Genomic DNA, 12,513 nt, shown 5'->3' with positions numbered 1-12,513 from the left:
ATTAAAATGTTACGAAAATATCTCACTACAATTAAAGAAGACGCCCCCCCCCTTTTTTTTGACACCCCAACTTGCTTATCATATCCATCACTCTCTGTCACTTATTTCGTGATAATATAAAATGAGCTGCCGTTCTTTAACTTTTTCGGTGTCCTTTGTCAGTCCTATCAGGTAATGATCCGACACTGTGAAGAAGTACTGCATAAGATGTTGGACAGGGGAAGTGTCTGTAAATAGTGTCTTCAGTAGATTTGTTGCATTTTCTGGGTGTTTGCCAAAACGTAATTTTCTCTGTGGTGGTTACAATTCAAGCTTTTTATTGAAATCCCTAGAAATTTTGATGAATTGACAGCTTTTAAATTTGTAATTTGTCTAGCAACCAAAGTTCAATGGCATGGTTTTAGTACTAACCATTTTGTAAATTTTTTTGTTTTTAAAATTCACTTTTAATCACACCACGTATGTTACAAGAACATAGGTGACCTGGTTGACATCACAGCAGCTGAGAAGAGTGCTCCACCTACCATCTTCGAAGGATGCCATGGGTCTGATGATGGTCATGTGATATGACCGAAACTGGTCACCTATGTTCTTGTAACATACGAGGTGTGATTAAGACTGAATTTTAAAAACAAAAAAATTTAAAAAATTTAATCACTGTTCCAAAAATGTTTATTAAAATTGTTTAATCATTTTGTAATTGGTTTTGATCTTCTGATCACTTTACTAGACTGAAATGACAGCATCATCTGCAAGCAGTCTTAAGATAGCTGCTCAGATTGTCATAATTTTTGTGTCCTTAAGAACAGCAGGTGGCCTATAACACTTCCTGAGATCACCTCTGTTTCATTCAGTGACTCCCCATCAACTACTATAAACTATGACCTTTGACAAGAAGAGAAAGCTCAATAGACATGCAATCTGATTAGACGCCACTAGTGAAGAATGGTGTCAAAAGTCTTTCGGAAATCTCGATAATGAAATCAATTTGAAATATCCTCCTTTAAGCACTCATTGCTTTGCAGAGATAAAGTGTTTCACAAGAATGATATTTTCTGAATCACTGCTGTCTGTGCGTCAGTAGCTTGTTTTCTTTGAAGTATTTGCTAGTGTTGGAACACAGTGCATGTTTTGGAATTTTATTACAATTTAATGGCAGTGATACGGGCCTAAAATTCAGTGGATTGAATCTGTTTCCTTTCTTGTGTGTTGATGCGACATGTGCAGCATCTGCTCCTTAGGTACAAATCTTTTGTCAGGCAAATGGGTGTATATAATCGCTAAAAATGGAGCTATTTCATAAGTATACTCTGATAGGAACTTAGCTGGTGTACAATCTAGGCCAGAAGACTTGCCTTTATTGATTTAAGCTGCTTCTCTACCCTGAGGAGTGTGCGCGCACACACGCACGCACGCACACACACACACACACACACACACACACACACACACACACAAAGTGTAAGTGTACAGAGGCAGAAAAATGCATGGCTCTGTACACTGATCCATTGGTCCGTTAGCTGAGGAAAATTAGCAGACTTATCTGGTTTGTGTACGTGTTGCCCTCTCATTGTATCCTTCCAGTTTTATTTTATATACGAAACTGAGCTGATTCATTGTTGTTGTGGTCTTCAGTCCTGAGACTGGTTTGATGCAGTTCTCCATGCTACTCTATCATGTGCAAGCTTCTTCATCTCCCAGTACCTACTGCAACCTACATCCTTTGGAATCTGCTTAGTGTATTCATCTCTTGGTCTCCCTCTATGATTTTTACCCTCCACGCTGCCCTCAAATACTAAATTTGGTGATCCCTTGATTCCTCAGAACATGTCCTACCAACCGATCCCTTCTTCTAGTCAAGTTGTGCCACAAACTTCCCTTCTCCCCAATCCTATTCAATACCTCCTCATTAGTTATGTGATCTACCCATCTAATCTTTAGCATTCTTCTGTAGCACCACATTTCGAAAGCTTCTATTCTCTTCTCGTCCAAACTATTTATCATCCATGTTTCTCTTCCATACATGGCCACACTCCATACAGATACTTTCAGAAATGACTTCCTGACACTTAAATCTATATTCGATGTTAACAAATTTCTCTTCTTCAGAAACGCTTTCCTTGCCATTGCCAGTCTACATTGTATATCCTCTCTACTTCGACCATCATCAGTTATTTTGCTCCCCAAATAGCAAAACTCCTTTACTACTTTAAGTGTCTAATTTCCTAATCTATTTCCCTCAGCATCACCAGACTTCATTCGACTACATTCCATTATCCTCATTTTGCTTCCGTTGATGTTCATCCTGTATCCTCCTTTCAAGACACTATCCATTCCGTTCAACTGCTTTTCCAAGTGCTTTGCTGTCTCTGACAGAATTACAATGTCATCGGCAAACCTCAAAGTTTTTATTACTTCTCCATGGATTTTAATACCTACTCCGAAATTTTCTTTTGTTTCCTTCACTGCTTGCTCAATATAAAGATTGAATAACATCGGGGATAGGCTACAACCCTGTCTCACTCCCTTCCCAACCACTGCTTCTCTTATAACTGCCCTCTGGTTTCTGTACAAATTGTGAATAGCCTTTCGCTCCCTGTATTTTACCCCTGCCACCTTCAGAATTTGAAAGAGAGTATTCCAGTCAACATTTTCAAACGCTTTCTCTAAGTCTACAAATGCTAGAAATGTAGGTTTGCCTTTCCTTAATCTAGCTTCCAAGATAAGTCGTAGGGTCAGTATTGCCTCACGTGTTCCAATATTTCTACGGCATCCAAACTGATCTTTCCCGAGGTCGGCTTCTACTAGTTTTTCCATTCGTCTGTAAAGAATTCGTGTTAGTATTTTGCAACTGTGGTTTATTACACTGATAGTTCGGTAATTTTCACATCTGTCAACACCTGCTTTCTTTGGGATTGGAATTATTATATTCTTCTTGAAGTCTGAGGGTATTTCGCCTGTCTCATACATCTTGCTCACCAGATGGTAGAGTTTCGTCAGGACTGGCTCTCCCAAGGCTGTCAGTAGTTCTAATGGAATGTTGTCTACTCCCGGGGCCTTGTTTCGACTCAGACCTTTCATCACTTTGTCAAACTCTTCACGCAATATCATATCTCCCATTACATCTTCATCTACATCCTCTTCCATTTCCATAATATTGTCCTCAAGTACATCGCCCTTGTATAGACCCTCTATATACTCCTTCCACCCTTCTGCCTTCCCTTCTTTGCTTAGAACTGGATTTCCATCTGAGCTCTTGATATTCATACAAGTGGTTCTCTTTTCTCCAAAGGTATCTTTAATTTTCCTGTGGGCAGTATCTACCTTACCCCTTATTAGTGAGATAAGCCTCTACATCCTTACATTTGTCCTCTAGCCATCCCAGCTTAGCCATTTTGCACTTCCTGTCAATCTCATTTTTGAGACTTTTGTATTCCTTTTTGCCTGCTTCATTTACTGCATTTTTATATTTTCTCCTTTCATCAATTAAATTCAATATTTCTTCTGTTACCCAAGGAGTTCTGCTAGCCCTTGTCTTTTTACCTTCTTGGTCCTCTGCTACCTTCACTATTTCATCTCTCAATGCTACCCATCCTTCTTCTACCGTATTTCTTTCCCCCATTCTTGTCAATTGTCCCCTAATGCTCTCCCTGAATCTCTCTACAACCTCTGGTTCTTTCAGTTTATCTAGGTCCCATCTCCTTAAATTCCCACCTTTTTGCAGTTTCTTCAGTTTTAATCTACAGTTCATAACCAGTAGATTGTGGTCAGAGTCCACATCTGCCCCTGGAAATGTCTTACAATTTAAAACCTGGTTACATAATTTATCTGAAACCTGTCAGTATCTCCAGGCTTCTTCCATGTATACAGCCTTCTTTTATGATTCTTGAGCTAATTCGTTTGATTCACATTTTAAAATTTTTATGTAAGTGCTAAAAGTCAATCATTGGCCAGAATTAAGGTTGGTTAGTAGCTTCATTCTTGTTGTACTCAGTGTGGGGTATGTAGAGGATGCGCAGAAAGGGAAAGATGACTTAGTTGTATGTTTTTTTGTTCATCTCGAGTCATACAAGTCATGTCAACTCATGCTCATGAATTTCTGTGGAAAAAAAATATGTGTTAGACCTCTATATCATAAGTGTTAAGAAATAAAGTGTTTTCATTTTATCTTAATTTTTGTAAATGGCACAGCCCTTTGAAAAATGTATATTTTGTAAATAACTCTTAAAACAGCAGAGAAGAAAAAAGACCTAGTAGATGTTTTGCATTATAGCTCCTTCTTAGTATGTTGAAATTAATTTGACACCCACCAACTTACGGGCTTCCTTTAACTTACAAATTGAAGACAAAAAAATAGTAGTGATTTACCACCAGGAGGAGGTCCTTACTCATTGGTCTGAAGATGACCACAGTTGTGGTCGAAACCGTGCCACCAGAATAAATAATTTGTTATCAAGACTGTTTTTGATACTAGTAAAAAAAAATTAAGTTAATTTTTCTACTTTTTTTTCTAATTTGGAAAGTCACAGAACGCTTTCTTTTCTGTCTTATTACCAGATAGTGCTGTTGTAATTATAAACAGTCTCTTCTCTGCTCCAGCTATCTGTATTATGTCAATATTTATCTCTAAAAATGTAAAAAAATTGCATTTTTATGTGTTTTTATGAATTATTTACTCAAAAATTACCATCCAAAAATTTCTGAGAATCACACAAAATATTGTTTGGTTAATATGTTACTGATCAGTGCAAACATAGTATGTAATATTTTTCTGTGTAAAGTGCTAAAAACTTTTCAATAATCTGCATATTTCGCATCACCGAGTTTCTAGTATAAAATATGCATGTTGCCAACACTGTTTCCTGTGCCCTTCTGTTTATAACAAATGAGTGAGAACTTGCACATATACCATTCAGCAACGAGTTTTGTGTTTGGTTTGACTTTTTGTTAGGTACCATGTTAGTGAGAAAATACATAAGTGAAAGAGTGAGGTATGTGGACCATGAAAATATACACAAAAAGGTGGTGTTTAAGAAAGGTGAAAAACCCTTCACAGAGGTATTGCAGAAATACCTTGGTCCTCAAGTAACTATATTAGCATCACATCCATTTTGCAGGAATTGCTATACTCACTACAAGAAGAAATTTATTGAGAACTCACCTGAACAATCACCATCTCCTGAAGGTGAAACTGAAGAAAGCATTGCAGATGTTTGTATTCCTGGATGTGAAGTTGTTGCTCATTGAATGTTAGCATTTCTGCTGTAGCCCCTACTGTATCCCCCCTTAAATGTCCAGGAAAGGTAAGAAGCACAAGAAGGAAACAGTTCGTAAAAAGATGAGTGGAAGAAATTGAAACACGTTTTGGTAATTTCCAAGAATGATTGCCTATTGAAGCCGCGGGGTCCAAACAGTATATATCGAAAGTGCAATTGTAAATCAATCATGCGACTCTGGTGGCGGGTGTTACGAGTATGTTTACGGTGGTCACTACAGCAACGACCAAAGAAGAGCATTACAAAAATACTTGTAATTACAAAGGAGATGACTTACCTTACTCGTCGTCGGTGTTGTCATGTGAAAGTTCATGTGATGTATGTGCTATGGGGACAATTCCGTTTTCTCTATAGCCTGGGTAAACTCTGCCAATATCACGCAAGAATATGGGTAGTGTGTGTCACATGCTTTAACTTTTCCTTGCAAATACAAGTTGTGGAAATAGAGATACTGAAACAAGTATAGTTCATCTGTGTGTCCTGGATGCCTTTCTCTTTTAGTGGAAGACTTCAAAGATTTCTGTAGCTGCTCGATGTTCTGCATGTGCACACTGGGGTCATCCAAAGAGAGTTGCCTATTGAGAGTTGTTGACAAACTCGCGATCAAATCCTTCTGCTTTGAGTGTCTTGCAGGACTGAAACCCATCTGTAATGACTTTACTACCAGGCAGTATAAAATGCTTTATCAGATGCACTAAAGTGACCTTGCCTCTGGACAACATTCTGCCGACAAAACACTTCCGGGACTCTCTTTCTATACCACCAAATACCCAAATATGATCGATTTCACTCTTTGAAGGTTGTCCTCTCTTGTTCTTCCTTCTAGCTATGTGAGATTCGTCCACTTCAACAACTTAACTTGCTCCACCAATTGGTACACTGTCGTTGGTCACTATCACATAACACACTTCTCTGCAAAAACCCGAAATAGTCTCACACGGTATTAGCAGATAAGTCAGTTTCCGGTGCTGTTGCTTGCAAGGTGTAGTCTCGAATCCAGCAAGATAGAAGGATTACATTGGTCTGGATGGATAATTTGGAAGAGTGAAACCATGTATTCTTCCTGATACTCGTTTGTTTTCCACACTGTCCACAATGAAATTGTAACGGTATTTCAGCTTCGAAACTCTTCTTATGAAGTTTTACACCACCACCACCACCACAGTCTACACAGTCCCTCTTTTCCTCATCCGGTAGTACTCCATATTTGCGACAAAAAGTCAAACGCTGGATAAGCATGGAATTAGATTTTTCCATGTGAGAGAATCCGCTGAAGAAATGTCAAGAACACCAGACCTCCCACTCACTACTGACATAAATCGTCTGTGTTTCCCTAGCAACTCACAAATAATTCACGGAGGTATGTAATTTAGAGCAACTAAGGGAATGATGGAAACATATAAAAATGACGATCACTAATAATTGATCATAACGCCCGCCTTTAGAGTCACATGACTGATTTACAATTGCACATTCGATATTTATCGTTGGGACCCCACGAGTTCAATAGGCAATCATTCTTGGAAATTACCCAAATTTTACACAAGCAAAATTTTCAAAACTTTGTGAAATGTGTAATGTAGATGCACTTGATGCAGAACCTGAAGATAGTGATGTGTTCACGAAATGGGATGTATGGTTTCAAAACCAAATAGTGCTCTCTCAGCAGCCACCTCTACTGAGAAGGTACAGTTACTGACACTGATACCAGCTAGCTACCCTAAGCAACAGATACAGAAATACATACCCACTTCCTCACATTATTTGATTTCATAAAATAAAGAATGAGAAATATGAATGCCCAGATTATTACTGTGGGCACCCATTGCAAGATGAAATGCAGAGACCACAGTATACATCAAAGGACTTCATAGTTGGTCACTTCATTTCTTGTGTGTATGGCAATCAGTGGTGGGTGGGACAGATAATAAGTGTCTCACATTAGCTGCAAGATCTAACAGTGTCCTTTATGACATATCATGGTCCTGCTAATGCTTTCAAATGGCCATCATCAAAAGATGGGTTTGCCATTCCCGTTTCCCAAGTACTGCTCTTGTTGGATCATCCTTGTCCATGTGCAAATTCAGCTCTGCTATACAAGTGCAATGAGAACCAGATTAAAAAAAAAAAAAAAATTCTGTTTAGCGGTGCAGTGTTGATTGTTACATTGTAGGTAATTTTAATTTGTAGAAAGTCATGAAGAAGTAAAATAATGAGGGAAGATGGTAATAAGTTGTGAATAATACCACAAAAAGAAAAACAGTTGTAAATAATCTACATCTCATTTTTGTTATAAAATACTTTTGAACAAAATTATGAATTGTTTTCCCTCTCACTTATAATGTTGTAAAGTAATTATTTTGATTCATAAATACCAGTTTTTCATGACATTTACTTAAAATCAGCAATTAATTTAAACATTTAAATAAAGTGTCCATGATTTTTTTGACCTTGAGAGTGGAGCTAGGTCTACCTAAAAAAAATTCTCACATTTTGTACAGACAAGCATTGCCCACTCTGATTGTACATTCCCTAAGTACAGTGACAAACCAACATACCATGAAATTTTCAGAACATTTGGGATGGAGGTTTTGGAGAAAATAATTTCTAAGTAATCAAAAAATTTCAGATTCTTTCATCTTTATGTACAAATATTTTGACAGGTTAAGAATTCCATGCATTAATGTCATAGCGACAGTTAGTAGTCCTTCCACGTTATCATTTCTCAAGACTGTTAACATCCTGTGATTATTTGTATTTTCAAAGTATAGTTCTGAGATTTGCAAAAAGCTACAAATTTTCATAGTTTATTTTTCAAAAATGAAAAAAAGCTCAGAAGTGTGTATGTATCAATCATGTCTCATAGTATTGGAAACAATATTGTGGGGAGGAAAGTTGCCACTCACCATATAGCAGAGATGCTCAGTCGCAGATAGGCACAACAAAAATACTCTCACAATTAAAGCTTTCTGCCATTGGCCAAAATATAGGACAAACAAGAGGGGGGCAAATACACTAGCAGATTGTATACAGCTTAAGGCAATAAAATAGACTTTACTGAAAAGTATTACTGACATTCTTGTGCATTTGCACTTTAAATATGAAGAAGCATACCTGTTTTGTAAAACATGTATTAATATACTGGAGCCGTAGTGGCATCATCAAATGGTAAACACAAAATCAGTGCCAGCATCATATCATCAAATATACATAAATAATAGTATATGCAAGAATCATCTTGTCCACAGCACTCCTGTTCCACACAAACTGCCGTACAGAGGCCACGGAGTGTTTGTGTTGCAACTACGCCAGATATCGCTACTGTAGGCGTACACACGTTGTTCAATGATTAACTTTATGATGTAAAATAGAGGCAGCTACAATCAGTAAAGTCTGTAATGGGCTTACAAAATGTGAGAGGCATTACAGTAATAAAAAGCAATTGAATAAAACACAACAAAAGTTAGATTATTAAAAAGGAAAAGGGTAAGAGACAGTAATTGACATACACTCAAGTTGCGTTATTATTTTTATAGAAAATGAGATAAATAATAAAAACTTTCTGTGTACACAGAATAATTTAAAAACATTCTGTAAATGATGTCACGTGCTCTTACAGCAGGCTAAAGAAATGTATTGAAAACAGCAGGCACACTAGCACTACACACAGAAAATAGAACCAGTAAAGAACGAATGAAAGCCATTCCTATGAAATTTAACAGCAAAAAGTCCCTGCAAATAGAAAAATGTTTTAGGAAATCGGATGTTAGATGTTACTTTCAGGTTAACAACGCCACAAACATGCGAGTAAAACATAAACTGAAAAAGGCTTATGACGGATTTTATGGCCCTGGAGTACACAGGATTTTTTGCAATAACTGTGACAAATATATCGGTCAAACAGGTCACTCTTTTAACACAAGGTTTAAAGAACATTCACAGCCACGGAACAAAACTGCTTTGGTGGCACAGCATTTATCTGAAACTGGTCATTGTATAGGCTACATCGAGACTAGTATATGTATTCTCCACAGGGTGAAAAAAGGCCATGCTCTTAATTTGTTAGAAGAGCTTGAATTTATAAAGAGGAAAAAACAAGAGCCAACAAAAGTGCTTAATTGGCAGAACGATTTCATGCCCAATGCCTACGTTGCTTTGTTTTCAATGTCCTACTTTAATTACTGAACATCTCTGTTTTATATATCTTGCTGATAGTTTTACCTAGTATATAGTACCTTACACATTTACTTCGTTTTCTTACATTGTGCACGTAACTCTAGTGTTTTCTTGTTCCTTCTCTGTTTATATAATATACTTCATTAACTAAATAATCTTGCTCACGCACTGGTACAGGCATTTATCATTGTTTTCTTGGAATGGCGTGCCGCAGGGTATGAGGGGCTCTCTGGCAGTCACGTTCCTCTAACTTCTCACTTATGCAGCATTCTAGCATTAGTGCTAACAGAGGGTCCTGATTAAGAACTCAGTCTGTTTTCATTCATTGGGTTTCTTTAGCTGTTTGATTTGTAATTTTTATATTATTCTGTGTACTTCAAAAGCTGTTTATTATTTATCTCGTTTTCCTTAATAATAATAACGCCACTTGAGTGTATGTCAGTTACTGTCTCTTAACTTTTTCCTGTTTAATAAACTAACTTTTGTTGTGTTTTATTTAATTGCTTTTTATTACTGTAATGCCTCTTATATTTTGTAATCCCATTGCAGACTTAATTGATTGTATCCCCATTTATTTTACATTGTACAATTAATTGTTGAAGAATATGTGTACGCCTACAGTAGCGACATCTGGCGAAGTTACAACCCAAACGCTTTGTAGTTTCTGTACGGCAGTTTGTGTTGAACACTATTACTGTTGTCAAGGTGACTCGTGTATATACTAATATTTATGTATATTTGATGATGCTGGTGCTGATTTTGTGTTTAGCATTTGATGATGCCACTATGGCTCCAGTATATTACGACATGTTTTTATAAAACAGGTATGCCTCTTCATATTTAAAGTGCACAAATGCACGTGTATGTCAGTAATACTTTTCTGCTAGTGTTTCCCCCCCCCCCCCCCCCCCCTGCACATTTGAAGATGGTCATTATAGGCTGAAACTGATAGTCTGATGACAAAAAATTTGTGACCATAGACCTGAAGTGAGGGAAATGTATCACTTTTGGTTTCTTTATTACGATTTTTCAATTTTCTCTTTCGTTATGACGTTTTCACAAATACTCTCATTTAGAGAGGTCTGTAGCGTTTTAACGAATTGTCAGAAAATCAAAATATTGTAGTTTTGGGCAGATATAATGTGGAACTTTTTTCAGCAAACTTTGAAATAGTGATGTGACACATTCATTGTTGGCTTGTATGATTTGACATGAAATTGCCCTAGAGACAAATAAGTGTTTGAGTGAAAAGTAGATAGGATTTAGGTAGCATGTCGATTATGTTGCGGGAAGTTGAGAGGGTGGAGGCAGATTTTGAGAACTTTTGACAGTCAGTGATGTAGTTCATTTTATCTGACAAATAATACCTTACGAACTGGCCTGTCCCAATTTTCATCATACATTTAATACTTTTCCAGTCATGTTTCCTAAGCCTCTGTGACAAAGGTTGGAAAAAAAAATACCTTTGAACATTAGATTTTAACAGAGTCTCTAGTAGCTTTGAATGCATTTTGTGTCTTGAATGTGGTTCGAGTGTCACTAGCAACAACTTTCTTATTTAAATTCTGTTTCAGTGTCAAATTGAAGTGTTCATCAACAAATATATAATCATAATTTTTAATAAAAATCTCATTTTTTTGTTCAGTTACTAATCACATGAAAATAAATTACAATATAATTGACATGTGAAACGTCTGACTATTAAATGAAAAAAAATGTGCATTAGTAATATGATTCAGTGAATAGAAATAAAAAAGTGGTATACAATCAAACCTCGATAGAACAATATTCATGTGATTCTGAAAATGGTATTGTTATAGCAGGATTATTGTAATGATGAGCTTTTGTTAATAGTGACTACTACAGAACTGTACCTTAAAGGTAGGTGTATACGGTACTGTAGTACTTTTCTGATGATAAATAACATTAAAACAATGAAACCCAATTTGTTCACTCCATTTATTAGTAGAGTATCTCACTCTGGTGTACAGAAGAAGTCACTTATTTTTCTTTTTTCAATTCCCTTGTGAATGTTATCTTTATCTCCTCTAATGAAATCTGTTCCCCTGAAATACTGGGAATTGAAGATACTACTTACTGAATATTTTTCAACTGGCCTATTAGCTCCACCAGAGGAGAAGGATTTGCAGTTATCACATCACTGATCACTGTCATCATCAGAATCTTCGACAGGTGAATTACCCATTACCTCTTCAGTGATAGTCATTGGCGTATGCTTCAAACACCAATGCCTCATTATCTGCTGACATGTATTCAACCACTGATCCATCTATGGTTTTACCAGTTACTGCTGAATATATCTCGAGCACTTTGAATATCATCTGGCAGTTTTTCATCCACCATAACATTCTCACTGTCATCTCCACTATGGGAATTCCTTGCTTTTTTCCGCAGTTCACAATCACATTTGGCTCTACACTGTTGCAGGAACTAGCAGTCGTGTCACGAGCCTGTTTCACATTGAAACTGCATTGATTGTCCAATTTTCTTTCAGTGTTTGTGATCATGTATTGAACAAGATGTGAAGGTATTTTGTTTTGAAGTTCTTAATTATCCTCATCTCAAGTGGCTTAAGGATTGAAGTACAGTTCAGGGGGAAGTAGCATAGCTCTACAGTCTTCAATACTGATATGCTGTTACACTCACAATTATCCACCAACAATGCTGTTTTCTTAGTTTTACTTGCAGTCTCTTTATCAAGCGAAAGTATCCACTCACTAAAGTGAGCAGATGTCAACCATGCTTTTCAATTTGCCTTGAAATTGACTGCAGTAAATGAAATCGTATTTAGAGTAACGAAAAATACAAAATTAATCTTGTAGAGTACTGTACTGTATGTCCTCTTTATGCATATTCATAACATTACAGCTGAAGGTACTGAATCAACTTATAAATTAAAGGAGGATGAAATAAAATGTATGTACTCTTGCCTGGTAAGCTTCTTAATTTTTTTAAGCATCAGGGATTTGTTGATCATCCTATCACCAATTGTGTCAACTTAGGTGTCCTTGACACATTGCTGCAGAGAAGAAATGTTAGA

General features: G+C 36.7%; 1 protein-coding gene across 6 annotated transcripts in view; it reads left to right on the top strand.

Annotated features, from left to right (window-relative positions):
* LOC126210216 (uncharacterized) overlaps positions 1-12,513 on the top strand; it is a 131,750-nt gene that overhangs the window by 88,977 nt on the left and 30,260 nt on the right. The window lies entirely within an intron of this gene.

This window comes from Schistocerca nitens, chromosome 10 (genome assembly GCF_023898315.1).
Source record: "Schistocerca nitens isolate TAMUIC-IGC-003100 chromosome 10, iqSchNite1.1, whole genome shotgun sequence".
NCBI classification, from domain to species: Eukaryota; Metazoa; Arthropoda; class Insecta; order Orthoptera; family Acrididae; genus Schistocerca; species Schistocerca nitens.
This window is presented reverse-complemented; position numbering and strand designations above follow the sequence as displayed.